Source organism: Cynocephalus volans, chromosome 12 (assembly GCF_027409185.1).
Source record: "Cynocephalus volans isolate mCynVol1 chromosome 12, mCynVol1.pri, whole genome shotgun sequence".
NCBI classification, from domain to species: Eukaryota; Metazoa; Chordata; class Mammalia; order Dermoptera; family Cynocephalidae; genus Cynocephalus; species Cynocephalus volans.
In genome coordinates, this window is record NC_084471.1 from 48,937,938 (window position 1) to 48,959,963 (window position 22,026).

The window sequence follows — 22,026 nt, forward strand, 5'->3', positions numbered from 1 at the left end:
TTTGAATATTGAGAATATTGAGGGGAGTTAATGAGACAGAGAAAGAACTGTTTCCGTTGGCAAGTCCTACAAAGTAAAGGTGATAGTGATATGAACTGAAGACAGGGACACTGACCCTCTGTTTGATATTTATACCCCTAGAATCTTATCTTGTACCTGCTCCAAGCATGTAACACTGCCAACTTGCTTGCAAATACAATCCTCATGAAACGTTACACTTTCCTTTACAGTGACCAAGGATTCACCCTTTTAGAAACATCACAAAGGACTTTATGTGAGGCTTTAAATCAATCCACATAAACATCACTGAATTAGCCAAGTGATCTTTTATTTGTTTGTTTTGATTTTAATTTTCTCTTTTGTGTTCCAAGCACTTGAAGAACAGATGTGAGAGAAGACTTTGGATAGAAAATAAAAGAAATAACAGAAGCTGTCATAAAGATTTGTTCAAAATAAGAGTGATGACTTTGGGGAAAAGTATAATTAGGCATAAGCCAACTACTAGAGACCAGAGATACAAATATAACAACTAGAGAACTAAATCAAATCATGGTATAGAACCACTGAAGAAAGTGGAGCCATCTTAAACATAGCAACTGTTGTAGTGATCTAGGGAGAGGTCAATTTAAATGAACAAAAACAGGCAAGTTACATAAAATATTCTACAAGTCAACAGTTAAACATTACCTCCTCCTAAGCCTTCGATGACCTACGCACACAACCATCACCAAAGAGTCATTACAGTGTCCTGGGATGATGCTCCAGCAGATATAACCAAATATTATTCTCCCTATGGTCTCAGTTTTGCCTTTTGTGAAAAGAGCTAATGACATCTTCGGAATTAAATGAAATAACCCCTAAAAGCTCCTAGCCCATGCATTGAAGTGGGCACTCAATAAATGACCATTATAATTATACTCTAATTTTTGAATTGGATTTGTCTCTGTCATTACAATTTCTTTGAAGAATTTATCATAGCTAATCAAGACTAATAGTACTTATTTTGAAGTTACTGCACACAAGGTACGGGTCTATGTGCTTTACATGTAGATACTATTGTCACCCTCATTTTATAGACAAGTAAGCAGAGGCACTGACAAGATAACTAACTTGCCCATGGTCAAACATCTGGGAAGTGGCAGAGCTAAGACTTTTAACCCCAGTAGTCTGGCTCAAACTGGCACAACACACTAACTACTGATTTTATAGAAATACCACACAGACGTATTTGTGTACATTCTGTTTACTTGTAAAAAGTACAGACTTCAAGCCTAAGTCAACTTGAACTCCTTTACATTTTCAGTTCTATCCGTAGTCAAAATCAAAAACACCTGCTAAAATCATCTGCAACTGTGACCTACCTCCTTCGCATCAGCACCCATGATCTGACCTGGTAACTCCAGTTCCTGTTCTGTGGAACTCTCCTTTTCTGACTATCCTCTTCCTTAACTGGATTTCAGTGTTGGCTTCATCCCAGAAGCTGGTTCAACCTTTGGTTTCAAACTCTGCTGCCTTTGGCCTGTTCTATTCTTGTGTCTAATTGGTCCCTGGGAATCCACTCCTGGCCCTCGCTTTGGAATCCATCATTCCTTGAAGGAAAGTATGACTATTTAAAGTCAGTCCCACTTGGGATTAAATTCCAGGGATCCTAGTCAACCTTCTAATTTTCCTGAGCCCCGGTCTCCTCATTAGAAATATGTAAAAATATTGGGGCCTGTCTTATCAGTTTGATGTGAGAATGAAAGAAAATAATATATGTAAAACACTTAAGAGTGGTGCTTCGTACACAGCAAACAATGTTCAATCATCAAGTCTTCAAGGAAGTGTCCTTCCTTTGTGCTCTGGCAACAATCCAACCAAGATTTTATCGTAGATCTTGCCACATTTTGTAGCATGTTCTTCTTTGTCCATACCACTAGATTGTCAGCCTTCTGAGAAAAGCCGTGCGTGTGTGTGTGTGTGTGTGTGCATGTGTGTGCGTGCGCGTGTGTGTGTTTACTGGAGTGTGTTTGAGGTGATTACATATTATTCACCTCTGTTCCCCCAATGCCCATCATAGCCACCAGCTTTTTTGGGGCTTAACAGAACTGAGTAAATGATTTTATGCCAAACCCACCAAATGAGAAGGTGACAACTGGCTAAATAATAAGGTTGGATGAAGCAAAAACAGACTAGTGAGATAAAAGAGATTAGCTTACAACTGCTTCTCAGCTCCAAGACAGTGAAGGGACTTTGCACCTCCATGCTGCCAATTAGTCAGACAGTCTCCCCATCACAGGCTATCTACCTTTACCTTAGGAAGTAAAGGCTGAAAAAGGTGTACCCTCCTGAAAGAAAAATTCAATGAGGTTCATTCATAAGAAACAGCATCATCCAAGCTAGAATGAAATGGCCCCCCAAAAATATTGAAGTCCTAAGCCCTAGTACCTGTGAATGTGACCTTATTTGGAAATAGGATCTCTGCAGACAATCAAGTTAAGATGACATCATTAAGGCAATCCTTAATCCAATATGACTGGTGTCCCTTATAAAAAGGGAAAATTCCCATACCAGACAGTGGCCAAAAACAAACACACAAACAAACAAACAAAAAAGGGAAATTTGGACACAGAGACAGACTCATGCACACAGGGAGAATGCCATGCAGAGATAGAGACTAAAGTCATGATTCTATAAACTAAAGAACAAAGATTACCAGCAAAATGCCAGAAGCTAAGAGAGAGGCATGGAACAGATTCTTCCTCACAACCTGATGAGAAACCAATCCTGCCCACACCCTGTTCTTGGACTTTTAGCCTTCAGAACTATGAGACAATACATTTCTATTGTTTAAGCCACTGAGTTTATGGTATTTTGTTACAGCAGGCCTAGCAACAAATAAAGATTTGTTCAGGAAATAGTAGGAAAATCTGTTAAAGATGTGTATGAGGGTACTTTTAAAATTTTTGCGAAAAGACAGAATTAAAAGATAATACAAATCTCAGGCCGGCCCCGTGGCTCACTTGGGAGAGTGCGGCACTGGTAGCGCTGAAGCTGCGGATTCAGATCCTACATAGGGATGGCTGGTGCGCTTACTGGCTGAGCGTGGTGCAGACAACACCTTGCCAGAGGCTGCGATCCCCTTACCGGTCAAACAAAAAACAAACAAACAAACAAAGATAATACAAATCTTTTCATGAGCTATTTGAAGTGCCCTAATATAATGGAATACAATCAAGAAAATAAGTCAAAGTAACCGTGTTAACCTTAATTCAAACCCACCACCGTTAACATCTTAAAGTATTCAAAATACTGAAACAGAGAAGATGTGCTCATCCCAGGCCATCAATTCTGCCTACAAGCCTATTTCCCACATCTGAAGGGCAAACCCTCTCCAGCTCTATCAATTACTATTCTCTCTCCAAATGTTCGTTATCCATTTTGCGCATCTGTTTCTGTTCTTCCAACTGAACTTCAGGATCACTCTGTTAAGTCAAAACTTACGTAAAATCATTCAAGTAGATTTTTAAATGGCACTGAATATAAGCTTCAAACATTTCGTGTCAATGATACTCCCAGGTGTTTTATAAAATCTGTAGTTGATGTGAACTTAACCATTTTTATTACATTTTTAAACTGTGAATTGCCAGTATAAAGCAAAACATGGATTTCTATGTTTGTGAAATGGTCAACTGCCGGCTCTGGAGCACACTGCTTTTGTGCAAAATGTGACCCTAGACAGGTCATTCAACCTCTTTAAGGTTTGTTTTCCTCCTCTGTAAAATGAGGATAATATTAGTACTTACCACACAAAGATGTCAGAATCAAATGAGATCATGAATGTAAAATGATGAGTAAATGACTTGCACATAACAAGAGCTCAGTGAGTGTTAACTATTGTTGCTGCGGTTAGTATCAGATATGTATTAATTACCTAATGAGAAACTAGAAAAGCAAAAACTGTCTGACTTAAAAAAAATAAATATCCTGTATTAATTAGTGTATTACTTCATTTTCTGTCACTTACAACAGAATACCTGAAACTGGGTAATTCATAAAGAAAATAAAATTTATTTCTTATAGCATCAGAGGCTGAGAAACCCCCAGTCCAGGTGGCACATCTGGTGAGGGCCTTCTTCTAGTGGGAACTGTCTACAAGCTCCTGTGGTGACACAGGGTGTCACATGATGAGAATGGCTAGAGTAAGAGCTGCCTTGTGTGCTCTTTATAAAGCCACCAGTCCACACCCATGATAACTCATTACTCCATGAGGGGATTAATCCATTCCCAAGGGCACAGTCCTCATGATCCAATCAACTCTCAAAGACCCCACCTTTCAAATAACATGATTGGATTTCCTACCCTCTTAACATTGTCACAGTGGGAATCAAGTTTCCAGCATGTGAACTTTCAGGGGATACATATGACCCATAGCACCCCAAAAGCCAAAAATCACTTACAAATAGAAGAAATAGGTAAAAACCATTGCTTCATTTTTACATTTTTTCTTACTTTAACTTATTTATAAACCAAGTAAATCTGAATAATACAGTGTTATGCATAGGAAAAAAGAAGGGAAAATTGGCTGAATAGGGCCTTCCTAAAATATTGTACCTTAAAAAATTGCCTAAATATTCTCAAAACATTAGAGTGTATCTATCTTAACTGTATATAACATATAATAATTCAAGGGAGAATTTATTTTACTCCAGTTTCCCCTTTTCTAATTGAAAGTTGCTTTCTTCAAGTGAGGAAGTAAAGTGTTCTAGGTAAGTGTCAGGCCTTAAAAACTAACGCCACCTTAAGTGACAAGTGGTGCCATTATGGGCCCACAAGGGCGTATTAATGTGGCAGCCTAAGATGGCACTGGGAGGAAGTAGGGTGGGGGTGTCTGCGGGAACCTTGCCTTAGCCCTTATTGGCCAAATACGCGCTTCGGTGCTCGAGGTTGCAATAGCTAGGCATTGAGACAGGATGCATGCTCTCTTGACCTTTAAGCTGATAAGATTATGTAAAAAACCTCCCTTCCCCATTTGTCTTTAAAAGCAAGTGCTTGTGTGATAATAAACGGAACTGCTCGACAGAACCCCCGCCACGTCTGAGTGTCCTTTAACCGGGCTGGTTTGGGGCCGGCGGGTGTGCTCCCCTCTCTTCACGGCTCTCTTCCCCCATCTCCTTCCAAAGGGGACAGGAGGGAAAGAGGAATCCCGGGCCATTCACTCACCCACCAAAAGCAACGAGGCTAGGGCTGTTCGGGTCGGCGGCGGCAGACCCGACAGGTAAGAAGGTACAAGACAACACTATTGCAAAGTGTTTTAGAAATCATAGCTTCTGTTAAGACAAAAATTTTTTCTCAAATCGGAATACCATACAATTTACAATGAAATCAAATATGTGATTTAACAATATATAACCTGCAATTTGGTTCTCATATGGTTTATTTAAAATCTTCACTATGAACTAGAGATGTGGTTTACTTAAGTTACTTATAAATATATGGTAATAGCTTGAAAGGTATTTTTGTCTCTGCAAAGTCCTCACTACTCTCCCAAGGTTTGAAAATGTGCAATATTTGTTAAATGGAAGCTCCCTCGGTGCATAGCTGCTAATGTACATAACAAACACCAGTTTGCACTGAGAGTTTTTATTTGTCAGTATGAGAAATCTGATTTTGCTTACACCTCCATATTAAATAAATGTATGCATAGTCTAAGATGTACCTCACCTTTGAGTAAAAGCATTACTCATACCAATAGCAGTTAATACCAATGCCTAGTTTACCACATTGCCATGGAAAAACTCTCAAAAACTAGGAAATGATTTTAATACTAATAAACATGAACACACTGCAAAATACTTTCTGCTGTAATGTCCTATAAGTAAATTTTCACTATAAAAATAATTCATTTTACTAATACACACTTGCCTAATCAGACAAAAGAATTTAACATAGGTATCTGATCTGTATTTACCCAATAAGCCACTTTCTGACTCAGCAGACTTGATACCCATCTGTCACTATCCTAGACAAAATGAATATGACAAATAGTAAGATCCCCATTTATTAGATTAAGAAACTGAGATCCAGAGAGATTTTTGCTCAAAATTAAACAGTGAGTTAGTGGCAGAGTGGGAAATTAAAAGTGAAATCATTGCACTCCATTTTCTCCCTTGATAGCCTATTCATCTACATTTTAAAATAGACCTCAGACAATTGAGATACAGAGGCAATAAAGAACCTAGAAATCTGTCAGTCATTCATCATAGAAAGTTTACTCTTTTTTTAAAGAAGTAGTCTATTTTCTACAGTCATAAGAATGACTACACATTAATAAAGAATAAAAAGAAAAAAATTTTAATCAAATTTGTGCACAAGTCATCTAAAATCCAGTGAAAGGAAGTTATTTTTGCAGCTCATATGTCTCACTAATTACAAACTGGGATTAATTTGAACTTTCTGCATGCAAATTTCAGCTTGCGCCAAGAACTATAGTGTTTTTTATGATAAAACAGTTTCTTGGTGAGAAATATAATTTGCAACACTGACATTAATGTCCTTATGTGAATAATATAATAAATAAATCATCCTTATGTTTTATACTTTTATATGCAGCACAGAGTAGTTTATAATTATTATTAAATAAACACAATGTTATCAAATTTGGGGTCAGATTACTCCAGAAATTGGAAAATGACCCATTTGCTGGATACTATGGTTAGTACTTTTCACAGTAAGAATTAGATATTCTTTCTCTTAAAAACTCAATTTCGTGATCTGATGTTTGGGAGATTCTCCTGATCTCTTTGAATAATATTATTCTGACATTGGTCTTCAGGTAATGTTTAGAGTTTTAATTTTTCTATTAATTTGGAAACATCTCAAGCTTGGACAAGTAAAAATGTTTCTAATAGCATTAAACATGCAATACTTCAATTTGCACCTCTGGAAGATGGGTAGAGTGAGGAATTCCCTACCAACCTCCACTCCCATTGATCAGGAAAGCTTTGCTGGCATTTGTGGTCTATATTGGGGTTCCAAATAAGATTTTAATTTTTTTAATCAGGTTCTGCTAATTAAAACTAATTGAAAAGCTGTACAACTTTTCAGAAAGAAAAAAAATAGTAAACTAGGGATAGTTTGGAATGAAACACTGATATTTCAGTAATTCACTTATCCAATATATATTTATTAAAAAATTCTGCCATTTGCAGCAACATGGATGAGCCTGGAGAAAATTATATTAAGTGAAATAAACAAAGCACAAAGAGAAAAATACTGCATGTTCTCACTCATATGTGGAAGCTAAAAAAGTTGCTCTCATAAAAGCAGACAGTAGAATAGTAGTTACTAGAGACTGATGGGGGAAAGGGGTAAAGGGGGATGGAGAGAGATCGGTCAGTGGATACAAAAGAGTAAAGACATAGGAGGAATAGGATCTAGCATTCTACAGCAATATAGAGGGACTACAGTTAACAACAAAGTACTGTGCATCTTTGAATAGCTAGTTGAGATGATGTTGAATGTTATCATATCATACTCCATAAATATATGCAATTATCATGGATCAATTAAGAAAAATAAATTAGAAAGAGAGAGAGAGAGAAATACAGAGTAGAATAGTGGTTACCAGGGGCAGGCAAAGGGAGAGGAATGAGGGCTGGGGAAATGTTGGCAGACTGTACAAAGTTACAAAGGTACAGTTAGATAGGAAGAACAAGTTCTGGTGCTCTAAAGTGACAATAATTAATAATATTGTATTGTTTATTTCAGGATAGCCAGAAAAGAGGATCTTGAATGTTAATAACCATGAAGAAATGATCAAAGTTTAGGTGATAGATATGCTAACTATTCTGATTAGATTATTATACAATGTATGCATGTATTGAAACAACAAACTGTACCCCACAAACATGTACAATGAAAAAATAAATTAAAATTTTTTAAAAAGACTCTACTACATGTCAGGCACTGTCAGAAGTACCAAGAATACCATGTGTTGTGAACAAGATAAAATTCCTGCCCTCATGAAACTTTCAATTGAATAAGTAGACAATGCTGTGCAAATGGCAAAGTACATATAGTATACCATATGTACAAGTGTATATATGTACATATGTATGTATATGTACGATATAGTACAGAAGTATAACAATGGCATATAATAAATGCTACAAAGAAAAATAAAGAAGTACAAGGAGACAGGGTCAATGGGCAGTTATTTTTGATAAAGTCATTAGAGAATGTCTCTTTTTCTCTCTTTCTCTCTGATAGAAAGTCACATTTGAACATATTTCCAAAATATGTCTTTAGTGAAAAGCATTTCAGACTGAGGGAACGACAATGTGATGCTTCAAAGGAGGAAATGAGAGTAGTATATTTGAATAAGCATAAAAAGACCGCATTAATAGGGAGGAGTGAGTGCAAGGGGAATGATGGTTTAGGTCAGAAAGGTAACAGGGATCAGATCATGGAGGGCCTCATAGGCTGATGTGAGGACTTGTTCTAAATCTGGCAGGAAGAAATGGAGAGAAGAACTGATGTCATCTGATTTATATTTTTAAAAGCTTACTCATGGTTGTTGTTTGGACAATAGGAAAATTGCAAGAATATAAGTAGGGAGAATAATTTGGAGGCTGTTTCAATATCCAGAAGGAAGATGGTGACTTGGTGACTTGGAGTAGAAGAGGAAATGGGTAGAATTAGAAAGATACAGGATATATGATAAAGGTAGCAGCCTATATGACGTGCTGATGGATTACATAAAGGACGTACAAGAGAGAACAATCAAGACTGACTTCAATTTTGTGTTTTACCTGAGCAGCCTGGTGCACGGGGTTGCCATTTACTAAAATGAAGAAGATTAAAAAAAGAGTAGGCTAGGTGACAGAAACAAGGGTCTATGTTTGGGATGTTTGCATATCAGAAATGTCAAAGAAGAAGTTAGAGTTCACAGGTCAGAGGCGAAGATACAAATGCAGGAGATAAAAATGTGTTAGCATACAGATGGCTTCAAAGCCATGGTTCTGAATAAGATCAACAGAGAGAGGCTCAACAGAGAAAAGAGAGAACAAGGATTCTATTCTTGGAATATCAAGTGCATAGACATTGAGAAGGTAAGAATTACTCAGGAAAGGAGTCTGAGAAATACTAGCCAATGAGGTAGGAAGACCCTACTGTAGCATTCTAGCAGCTAAGGGAATAAAGTTTTGAAGGAGTGAGTGATCGAATGTGTCACATTGTATTGAGAGGCCAAGTAAAATTAAGTCTCTCAACTGACCATTAGACAGCAACCTTAGAGTCATTGGCAGCACTCAAAGCCTGATTAAAGTGGGCTCAAAGGACACTGGAAGGTAAAGAGTGGAGACTGTACAGAAAACACTGCAGAAGTTTTCTGTAAATAGGATCTGCAAAATCATAGCTAGAAGAGGAATCTGAAAAGGTCTGAAAATGTTTCTTGGTTGTTTAAGACAGGGTATATTGAAGCCTGTTTATTTAAAGATAATTTACTTGCAGAGGGTGGGGCAGGGGGTACCTGATGATGCATGACCAAGGGGATAATTTCAAGAGCAAAGTCCTAAAAGCAGCTGAACAGTATAGGATCAAGACCATTTCTGGAGGAGTTGGCTTCATACGGGAGCACAGAAAATTCATACATTGTATGTACCAGGAGGAAAGGCAAGGTATATGAGTACAAATGCAGGTGGATGAGAGAAGGAAATTCACTTCTAACTGTTCTTTTAAAAAAAAAAATGAAATGAGTACACAGACCATTGGCCGAGATTGAAGAGGAGAAGAGTGTGCTAAAGGTATGAAGAAAGGAAAAAAGACGTGAGATTGCTGGGTTGGAGAGTAGCGGGCCAAAATAATGACAGGAACACAGAATGATTTCTGCATAGCACGAAGGGTTTACTTAACTGTGTGGTCATAAATTTAAAGTGAATACCGTAATCAAGCCAATGCAGGCACAGCATAGGCATAGAGTGTGATAGAACAGGGGTGCAGTTTTCCCAGGTGAGAATGATAGACGGAGGAGCAAGAGAGCTGAAGATAGAAGAAAAGAAACGATACAATGATACATTATCTCCTCTGTATGAAACGGGATGGAGGATCTGAGAGGAGTCATGACCATCAGAATGTGTATGATAGATAGGTTGGGGTTCCCATGGAAGAGAAGGGTGAAGAATCGTTGGAGAAGAACTGAAAGAACAAGACTGTGAAGATAAGAGGCTGCAAACAGAGTAGGATGCTTGAAATGAAGATCTTTCATGATGGAACGGTCAGTAGAAATGACAAGGTCCAGGGTATGACTGTGGACTGGATGGTGGCAATGAAAAAAGATTAATAGAGCTAAGGAGGTTAAGGCCTTTCAAGGGGGTTGGAGGAACCATCAAGGTGAACAAAGAAGCCACCAAGGAAGACAGAATTTCAGGATCATCAATGACACATCATTCGGGGGGTGGGGGGTTGGGAGATGTAGGTCAAAGGATACAAAATTTCTGTTAGATAGAAGGAATAAATTCAAGAGATCTACTGTACAACATGGTGACTATGGTTAATAACAACGTATTATATTCCTGAAAATTGTTAGTTAAGAGAGTAGATTATAAGTGTTCTCACCACAAAAAGAAAAATGATAAATGTCAGGTAATGCATATGCTTATAAGCTTGATTCAGTCATTCCACAATGTATATGTATTTCAAAACATCGTGTTCTACACAATAAATACATACAATTTTTATGTGTGAATTTAAAAAACAATTTTTTTTGAAGAACATCATTTGGTGACATACAATGCCTGGAAGGTGACAGCAGGTGCATTCAACAAAAATGAGGAGGTAGGAAGCACAATTCATTTGCATCCTCCCAGGTAGCCGGGGTTTTTAGGAAGGTGGTGGAGAGAAACAGAAACTCGGAAATAGCTCTAAACACAAGGATGACACTGATGCCACTTCCAGGCTTGTATGTTATGGGGTGTGAAAGAAAAATCACCCCCACTTAAGAGAGACACAGGGAAAGAAGTGACCTCAAGAGATAGCCAAGTTTCAGTTGGAGCTACAAAGTCAACAAAACAGTCAGAAAAGAAGTTAAGGACACAGGGAAATTTGCTAATGACATATAGGGAGTCCCAAAGGGTAGAATTGAATAGTCTGGAACAGAAGTGAATCTGAATCAGATTAAGAAATGTACACATATACATGTTGGAAAGACTCAAGATGATGAGATTTACCCCAGAATACTTGGTGCTATAATGATGATAGACTTGCACAGGGTTGATCATGTCCCAGCAGAAAGTTAATAAATATAATTAAGACTTTCTTCTTTTTCCTGATCTCTTAGGCAAGTTGTTATGGTGTCGGGAGATGAAAGGAGTTCCAAGTCATGCCAAGAAAACTTGCTGCTCTCTGGATCACCTTCAAATCCTGTTGAAAGTGGCATCTTTAGAATCTACTGTCGCTTAGAGTCTTAATCATGTTTCTCTGAGTTTAGAATGTAAGAGCTCAGGAAGAGTTGTTTTGGCCCATTTGTTAGACCCTGATGACTATTAACAAATTTAAATTGAGCATATTAAAGTAAGCCTGATGATAGTTCATTTTAAGATTTCCAAGTGAATGCAATTATTTGTCTAAATTATATTTATTAAACTTTTGCCAACCTCAATACACACAATGGGTAATTTATACCTGAGCATGTTCACATGAGCCAGGTGTGCACATTTATGATTACTAATCGTAATTCCAATCCATTCATTCTCTTCCAATGAAGCATTGCAGAAAGCAAATGCATGAGAGTCTTCTTGATTTATTAACTATGATTCCACTATATTTTTTTAAGGGAAAAAAAGCCTTATTAACAACAAGGTTTGATATTTTCACGGAATTCACAGTAACAGCTTTGTGATACTTGAAGCACACTTTGTATCTGAGCTTGACATACTCAGATTCACTCTCTAGGCTCAGCACGCACACACACACACACACACACACACACACGCGCGCGCGCGAGCGCGCGCGCGCGTCAACTATACCACAGCATTATATGGATCAATATAAATCAACCACCATCCAAAAGTGAGGATCAGTGTATTTTCTTATTTGTGATCATTTATTTGTAGTTTTTCTTCATCTCGTATCTTCAGTGACTGATATGTTTGACAACAGATATACAAAATCTGACATTGTGGGAAGAGATCCTCAATTTTACCATTTATTAGGTTTAAAAATGTGACAGATTCTGAAACATGTTTTGTGTGCCCTAAGATCATCTGTCTGCTTATGCACTACCCTCCCCACCCTTGCCTAGCACCACTGCACACTCTTCGGGGAAAACTCTATCACAGTGTAAGAACCATCTGCCTGTAGCCAAAGCTCTGAAACAGGAACTGCAATGGCCTATGTATGAGCCTTGGTGAACTTAGTACTTTTAAAAGAAGCATCGTATCAAAAAAAAAAAAAAAAAAAAAAGAGCAAAGACAAAAAACAAACCAAAAAAATCTATTATTATTTGATACATAGATCTGAGATTTAAGACCAGTCACCTAATTCAAACATCTGTGTGATCAAGCATTACTCTTTACTATCTTCCTTCTTAATTTGAAGCATTATTAGAGATAGCAGAGAAAAATAGGTATGTTAATCTTGACAGAAATATCATTTTCCAGACATTATTCACTTCAAGTGAGAATGTGAAATACATTAAGTGAGAGAATATATATAAAAGTGTTTGTGTGATTATATAATATAGGATATAAATATGTAATATATAAAACATGAATAAGCAATCCGTATATATAAATAAATGTTTATACAAATGTAAAGTATATCCTTTTTAAATGCAGGTATTAATAAATTGATATATAGATGTAGTATACAAAATATACTACATAATTGTTTATTAATACAAATGTAAATTCCATTAATGTGTGCATTCTGTATGTATTTATGAGCAAATGGATACCTTTAAGAAGAGCAAAGTGTACTAGTTATTTTCAGTGAGCCAGTTAAGTTTAATTCTCAAGCATACACAAAAATGTAGAAAAATAAACCTCTAATAAGAAACTTTGAAGAATTTGTAATTTTCATATTGTTGAACTAAAGAGGTTATCGAGTAATGCAGGATTCAGCAAACTATAGTCCATGAGTTGATTCTCGCCAGCCATCGCCTTTTGTAAATAAAATTTTACTGGAACACAGCCATGTTCATTCATGTATATGTTGTCTATGGCTGCTTTCTGGCTATCATGGCAGAGCTGAATAGTTATAACCGAGATGGTATAATTCACAAAGTTGAAAATATTTTCTGTTTGGCCCTTTACAGAGAAAGTTTAGTGACTACTGTGAAGTTGATTATAGGGGCTTCTTTACATGATTAAAATTCTTTTTAATCACAGAATTTTTCACTATAGAGGGTAAGGAGGGATGACACAGACTAACAGATATTTAAGACAGTTTTGGCATCACCACCACGAATCTAAGCAAACAGTATTGAAAATGACCCAAGCCCATACACAGGTTCATTAGTCAGCTTGGGCTGCTGTAACAAAACACCATAGTCTGGCTGGCTTAAACAATGGAAATGTATTTTCTCATAGCCTGGAGGCTGGTAGTCCAAGTTCAGGGTGCCAGCATGATCAAGTTCTGGTGAGGTCTCTCTTCCTGGACCGTAGATGGCCACTTTCCTACTGTGTTCTCACATAGTAGAGTGTGGGCTTATAAGGCCACCAGTCTTATCAGATTTGACCCCATCCTAATGACCTCATTTAGTCCTTTTTTTCTTTTCAGTTTATTTATTTATTAGTATTTTTTTTTTCATTCTGTGATGTTTTTCAGAACATTTGCGGGGGAGGGTGAAAGAGGAAAGGAGAAGGAAATAAGGTGGGAGAAGGAAGAAGGAGGAGGGGTGGGGTTCAGGCCTGTGGCACCCCCCTTATTCCTTCAGGGGAGACCAGGGAGCTTCCAGCAATAGCTTGGACATTGCTGTGTTGTGTATAGTTATCAGGGGGGTGTGGCTGAAGCCCTCTCCTATCACCACCCCAGATTGTGACCCTGGGGCCCTTCTTGCTGTGGCTCAGTGGCTGTTGCTGGTCTGGTTGCTGGTGTCAGAGGGGCATGGCTGAGGCCCCCAGCACTCCCCCTCCCTGGCTTGGTAGCCCAGGGGACTTCCAGTCCTTCTAGGTTTTACAGGTATTCTTTGGTGATATGAGACCTTTGCTAGTTAATATTAAACTTTGTCCCTGGTCTGTGGGTATTTTGTTTTTTCTTTCAGTTCTGTGTTTTCTTACTTGCTGTTCTCACAACTTAAACTCTGAACTGGAACTAATTTGTCATTCTTTGCTTACTTCTAAAATGGGGGAACTTCCTGTGGGGACCAGCATTTGAGCCCTATAATTGAGCTAAATTGTTGCTTTGCTTTTGATTCCCTGGGGAAGGCTTTTTGTGTAGCCCAGGTTTTAATGGTTGACTATATAGGTACTTCTGTTTCTCGTGAGATCTGGTGCACCTGGGTTGTGTAGAAACTCTGGTCTGGCCCTGAGTCTTCTCAGCAAACTGCACCCCCTGCAGTTCTATACTCCTGACCACTCTCCACTGAGTGTTCCTATACTGATTGGTGGACAGATCTGCTGTCCTTGCTGTGCCCCAGTGTTCTCCTGGTGGGCCCATCTCTCCTACTGCCCATGCTCCAAACACATCCTACAGGATGGGCCATGCTCCTGTCCCTTGCGATTACTCAACAGTCTCTGAGTGGCTCCTTTTTTCAGTTGTTGTGGCTCCTAGCTCCTATGTGTGTCTACAGGAGCCCTATTAGTAGTCTTTCTGGCCTAGGTGCCACCAAAGCCCTCTTCTCCCCTGTAGCCTCCAAGCAACTTCATCCAAAGTGCACAGCAGTCGCTTATTCCAGCTCCTTCTCTGTGTGTTCACCAGCTGCAGCTTGGAAGCAGCTGGGACTCAAAATGGTCAGAGCACTTCTTTCTTTCTCTCATCAAGGCTCTTCCCTCCTTCATGAACTCCATAGGTCTCTACTGCTTTTCCCCTAATCTCTAGAGGCCTCAGCTTGGCTGCCATTGCTTCTTAATAGCTATAAATTGGTTGATTAGTGGGAGACAGTGATACTGGGGACCATTTATTCTGCCATCTTGACCGGAAGTGCCTCATTTAGTCTTAATTAAACCTACAAATTACCTCTCAATTACCTTTTGTGAAGATATTTCAAAAAGTTTAAGGAAAGATTTGTATTATCTTTCAATTTTATTTTTTTCAAGAGCTTTTGTTTAAAAATTTTATTTTGTCGATATACAATGTGATTGATTATTGTTTCCCCATCACCAAAACCTCCCAACCTCCCCCCTCCCCCCTCCCCCCCCAACAATGACCTTTCTGTTTGCTTGTCATATCAACTTCAAGTAATTGGGGTTGTTATATCTTCTTCCCCCCCTGGTTTTTTATTTTGTGTGTGTGTGTGTGTGTGTGTGTGTGTGTGTGTGTGTGTGTGAATTTATATATTAATTTTTAGCTCCCACCAATAAGTGAGAACATGTGGTATTTCTCTTTCTGTGCCTGATTCGTTTCACTTAATATAATTCTCTCAAGGTCCATCCATGTTGTTGCAAATGGCAGTATTTCATTCGTTTTTATAACTGAGTAGTATTCCATTGTGGAGATGTACCACATTTTCCGTATCCACTCATCTGATGATGGACATTTGGGCTGGTTCCAACCCTTGGCTATTGTAAAGAGTGCTGCAATGAACACTGGGGAAGAGGTATACCTTCGACTTGATGATTTCCATTCCTCTGGGTATATTCCCAGCAGTGGGATAGCTGGGTCACATGGTAGATCGATCTGCAATTGTTTGAGGAACCTCCATACCATTTTCCATAGAGGCTGCAGCATTTTGCAGTCCCACCAACAATGTATGAGAGTTCCTTTTTCTCTGCAACCTTGCCAGCATTTGTCGTTCAGAATCTTTAGGATTTTAGACATCCTAACTGGGGATAGATGGTATCTCAGTGTGGTTTTGATTTGCATTTCCCGGATGCTGAGTGATGCTGAGCATTTTTTCATATATCTGTTGGCCATTTGTATATCTTCCTTAGAGAAATGCCTACTTAGCTCTTTTGCCCATTTTTTAACTGGGTTGCTTGTTTTTTCTTGTAAAGTTGTTTGAGTTCCTTATATATTCTGGATATTAATCCTTTGCCAGATGTATATTTTGCAAATATTTTCTCCCACTCTGTTGGTTGTCTTTTAACTCTGTTAATTGTTTCTTTTGCTGTGCAGAAGCTTTTTAGTTTGATATAATCCCATTTGTTTATTTTTCCTTTGGTTGCCTGTGCGTTTGGGGTCGTATTCATGAAGTCTGTGCCCAGTCCTATTTCCTGAAGTGTTTTCCCTATGTTTTCTTTAAGAAGTTTTATTGTTTCAGGGTGTATATTTAAATCCTTTATCCACTTTGAGTTGATTTTAGTATATGGTGAGAGGTATGGGTCTAGTTTCATTCTCCTGCATATGGATATCCAGTTATCCCAGCACCATTTGCTGAAGAGGCAGTCCCTTCCCCAGTAAATAGGCTTGGTGCCTTTGTCAAAGATCAGATGGCAGTAAGTGTGTGGGTTGATTTATGGATTCTCTATTCTATTCCATTGATCAGTGTGTCTGTTTTTATGCCAGTACCATACTGTTTTGGTTATTATAGCTTTGTAGTATAGCTTAAAGTCAGGTAGTGCTATGCCTCCAGCTTTATTTTTTTTGCTCAGCATTCCTTTGGCTATGCGTGGTCTTTTAATATTCCTTATAAATAATCTGGATAGTTCTTTCCATTTCTGAGAAAAATGTCTTTGGAATTTTGATGGGGATTGCATTGAATTTGTATATCACTGTGGGTAGCATGGACATTTTCATTATGTTGATTCTTCCAGTCCAAGAGCATGGGATATCTTTCCATCTTCTTGTATCCTCTCTAATTTCTCTCAGCAGTGGTTCGTAGTTCTCATTATAGAGATTTTTCACCTCCTTGGTTAACTCAATTCCTAAGTATTTTATTTTTTTGGTGGCTATTGTAAATGGGCAGGCTTTCTTGATTTCTTGTTCTGCATGTTCACTATTGGAGAAAAGAAAAGCTACTGATTTTTTTTGTGTTGATTTTGTATCCTGCTACTGTGCTGAAATCATTTATCAATTCCAGCAGTTTTTTTGTAGAGGCTTTAGGCTGTTCGATATATAGGATCATGTCATCTGCAAACAGGGACAGTTTGACTTCATCTTTTCCAATCTGGATGCCCTTTATTTCCTTCTCTTCTCTGATTGCTCTGGCTAGTACTTCCAACACTATGTTGAATGGGAGTGGTGAGAGTGGGCATCCTTGTCTAGTTCCTGTTCTTAAAGGGAAAGCTTTCAGCTTTTCCCCATTCAGGATGATATTGGCAGTGGGTTTGGCATATATGGCTTTAATTATTTTGAGATACTTTCCCTCTATACCTAACTTATAGAGGGTCTTTGTCATGAATGAGTGCTAAACTTTATCAAATGCTTTTTCAGCATCTATAGAGATGATCATATGGTCCTTGTGTTTGAGTTTATTAATATGGTGTATCACATTTATTGATTTGCGTATGTTGAACCAACCTTGCATCCCTGGGATGAATCCCACTGGATCGTGGTGAATAATTTTACGTATGTGTTCCTGTATTCTGTTTGCTAGTATTTTAGTGAGGATTTTTGCATCTATATTCATCAAGGATATCGGCCTGTAGTTTTCTTTTTTGGTTATATCTTTACCTGGTTTTGGTATCAGGATGATGTTTGCTTCATAGAATGAGTTTGGGAGATTTGTGTCTGTTTTAATCTTTTGGAATAGTTTGTAAAGAATCAGTGTCAATTCCTCTTTGAATGTTTGGTAAAGTTCTGCTGTGAATCCATCTGGTCCTGGGCTTTTCTTTGTTGGGAGCCTTCTGATAACAGATTCAATCTCCTTTATTGTTATTGGTCTGTTCAAATTTTCTACGTCTTCATGGTTCAGTTTTGGGAGCTTGTGTGTATCCAGAAATTTATCCATTTCCTCCAGATTTTCAAATTTGTTGGCATATAGTTGTTTATAGTAGTCTCGAATGATTCCTTGTATTTCAGATGAATCAGTTGTAATATCACCTTTTTCATTTCTAATTTTTGTTACTTGAATCTTCTCTCTTCTTCTTTTGTTAGCCATGCTAATGGTTTGTCAATTTTATTTATCTTTTCAAAAAACCAACATTTTGATTCATTGATCTTTTGTATTGTTTTTCAGGTTTCAATTTCATTAAGTTCTGCTTTGATATTAATGATTTCTTTCCGTCTGCTAACTTTAGGTTTGGATTGTTCTTGTTTTTCTAGTTCTTTAAAGTGAAGTGTTAGGTTGTTCACTTGCCATCTTTCCATTCTTCTGAGGTGAGCATTTAATGCAATAAATTTTCCCCTCAATACTGCTTTTGCAGTATGCCACAGGTTTTGGTATGATGTATCATTGTTTTCATTAGTTTCAATAAATTTTTTGATTTCCTGCTTGATTTCTTCTTGGACCCATATGTCATTAAGTAGAATGCTGTTTAATTTCCATGTGTTTGTATAGTTTCCAGAGTTTTGTTTGTTATTGATTTCTAGTTTTAATCCATTGTGGTCTGAGAAAATACATGGGATAATTCCAATTTTTTTGAATTTATTGAGACTTGATTTGTGACCTAATATGTGATCTATCCTGGAGAATGATCCATGTGCTGATGAGAAGAATGAATATTCTGAGGTTGTTGGATGGAATGTTCTGTAGATATCTGCCATGTCCAATTGGCCTAGAGTATTGTTTAGATCTTGTGTTTCTCTACTAATTCTTTGCCTAGATGATCTGTCTAATATTGACAGTGGGGTGTTCAGGTCCCCTGCTATTATGGTATTAGTGTCTATTTCCTTCTTTAGGTCTAATAGCGTTTGTTTTATAAATCTGGCTGCTCCAACATTGGGTGTGTACATATTTATGATTGTTATGTCTTCTTGATGGATCAGTTTTTTTATCATTAAGTAGTGTCCCTCATTGTCTCTTTTTATGGTTTTTAGTTTAAAGTCTATTTTGTCAGATATAAGAATAGCTACTCCAGCTCGTTTTTCTTTTCTGTTTTCATGGTAAATCTTTTTCCATCCTTTCACTCTTAGTCTATGTGAATCTTTATGGGTGAGGTGGGTCTCTTGTAGGCAGCATATAGTTGGGTCCTCCTTTTTGATCCAGTCAGCAAGTCTGTGTCTTTTGATTGGGGAATTTAAGCCTTTTACATTAAGAGTTGTTATTGAAAGGTGTTGATTTATTCCTAGCATTTTATTGGTTGTTTGGTTGTCTTAGCTGTCTTTTGTTCCTTGCTTTCTGATTTACTGTTTGGTTTCTGTGTTTGTTGGTTCCTTAGGTTGTAGGTAGCATTTTTGTTTGTTTGTTTTCTCTTCATGAATGCCATTTTCCTTATACTAGTGGGTATTGATTTTTCTTGGGTTTTTATGGCAGTGGTAGTTATTTTTCAGGAACCAAACCCAGTACTCCCTTGAGGATTTCTTGTAAGGGTGGTCGTGTGGTAGTGAACTCCCACAGTTTTTGTTTGTCTGAGAAATATACTATTTTCCCTTCATTTCGGAAGGATAGCCTTGCAGGGTAGAGTATTCTTGGCTGGCAATCTTTGTCTTTTAGTATTTTGAATATATCATCCCATTCCTTTCTAGCTTTTAGGGTTTGTGATGAAAAGTCTGATGTTAGCCTGATTGGGGCTCCCTTATAGGTGATTTAACGCTTCTCTCTTGCAGCTTTTAAGATTCTCTCTTTGTCTCTGAGTTTTGCCAGTTTGACTATTACATGTCTTGGAGAAGGTCGTTTTGGGTTGAATACATTTGGATATCGTTGAGCTTCCTGGATCTGGAGATCTGTGATTTTTCCTATACCTGGGAAGTTTTCTGCCACTATTTTGTTGAATATGTTTTCAATGGAATCTCCATTTTCCTCCCCTTCTGGAATACCCATGACTCGGATATTTGAGCGCTTAAGGTTCTCTGATATCTCTCTCAGATTTTCTTCAATGTCTTTGATTCTTTTTTCTTTCTTTTTGTCTGCTTGTATTATTTCAAACAGCCCATCTTCAAGCTCAGAGGTTCTCTCTTCAACTTCGACAAGCCTGCTGGTTAAACTCTCCGTTGTGTTTTTTATTTCGCTGAATAACTTCTTCAGTTCAGCAAGTTCTGCTACATTTTTTTTCAGGACATTGATTTCCTTATACATTTCCTCTTTCAGATCCTGTATACTTTTCCTCATTTCATCATGATGTCTAGCTGAGTTTTCTTGTATCTCATTCAGTTTCCTTAGAATTATCACTCGAAATTCCTTGTCAGTCATTTCAAGGGCTTCTTGTTCTATAGGATCTTGAGTTTGAGATTTATTAACTTTTGGTGGTGTACTTTCTTGATTTTTTGTATTTCTGGTATCTTTTTTTTGGTGTTTATTCATTATGGCAGGGGGTTTCACAGTCCACCAGTTTGAGACTATTGACTAACTAAGATGTTGCTGTGGTTGCCAATTTCATATGGCTACCTCCGTGACTGCTCAGTTGGCCTCTAGTGCCTTGTGTGTATGGTTGCCTCGGGTCTTGGGCCTCTCCGGGGAGCCACCTCTCTGGTCAGCTTGGACTCTGCTGGGCTGCTGGATCACATACCACAGGGTGTGTGATCTCTGTTGAGCTTTCCCTTCCCATGCAGGACTTCTCCCTGTTCCATGTGCTCTGGCCCGGGCTGTTGGATCGTGCAGTTGAGATCCCACAGGGTGTGTGGTTTCTGTTGAGTCTCCGCCTCCCTGGCCGGACTTCTCCCCGCTCTGTGCGCACTGGGCCGGGCTGGGACGTGTCTTCTGCAACCCTCGTCTATCAGCTGGGCCTTCAAGACCCTGCTCGGCACTGCCTCGCCCAGGAAGTCTGCCAGGTTTCTGCTAGGCACAGACGACCTGTCGCTCTGGGTGCCTTTGTAGCACTGTGTAGATCTTTCTCGGGACTTATCACCTTCCTCCTGGTATCGCAGTTATTTGTTTACTTGTCTTATCTCCCATACCAGAGCGTGAGCTCCTCGGGGGAGGAGCCCGCAGCACACTGTTCACCTTTGTATCCCCCCAGCCCCGACCGAGTCCGTTGCCCACCTGCAGTCAGCTCTCCAGCAGGTTCAAGCAGACTTGGGAACTCTCCTACCACACTATTCCTAACCAGAAATTGGTTAGGCGTTTTTCCGAACTGGTGGCCGCAGAGATGGTATCTGCCTCCCAGTAAGAGGAAGTTTACCGGGGGCCGGAGTCCAGGGTATGGTGGAGTGACAGTCGGCCCTGCCTGTACTTCCTTGCCCTCCCGACGCTGGCCGGGGATGCCCCACGCCACCAGCCCCGCCAGAGAACCACGGAGGGAGTGGGAGGGGAGGCCAGCCTGCTGGCCCCGGGAAGCCCTGCGCTGGGGCAAGCAAGTGGGAAGGCTCAGTGAGGAGCCAAGCCAGGTGAGGAGGACAGGCTTGGCTGAGCCCCGCCGGAGCTGCCACACCTGAGAAAATGGAGGCAGCCCCGGGGTGGTGAGTGGCCCGGTGATGCAGGCAGAAGCCGGGTGGGCGTCAGCCCCCCGAGCAGGGCTGGGTCGGGGGTCACTCACAGGGCTATGCCAGGTCGTGCGCTCACTCTCTGCCTCTGGTTTGTCGCCTTCCCCGTTCTTGGCCGCCGCCACCTCAGGCTGCTCGCTCGGTCCTGCGGCGCGGCTCGGGCGCTCCCAGGAATCTTCTTTATGCCAGCCTGAAACCTCGAATCATGAATAGGGTAGCTGGCTGCCTTCAGCGCAGCCCCAGCCTCTGGGATCCTGTCTGCATCCACAGCAGCCCTGGCGCCATGTTCCCTGTTTAGAGACGTGCTTTTGCAGCTAAGAAACAGTTCTTTTCCTGCTCCATACTTCAAAGCTGATGCCTGTAAATGAGGCAGCCTAGCAATCGTGCTAGGCGAAGCCTAATGCCACGGCTGCTGGGAGCCAGGTGTGA

General features: G+C 39.3%; 1 protein-coding gene across 1 annotated transcript in view; it reads right to left on the reverse strand.

The window, feature by feature from the left end:
* TRHDE (thyrotropin releasing hormone degrading enzyme) overlaps positions 1-22,026 on the reverse strand; it is a 394,124-nt gene that overhangs the window by 245,780 nt on the left and 126,318 nt on the right. The gene's annotated exons all lie outside the window — the stretch shown is intronic.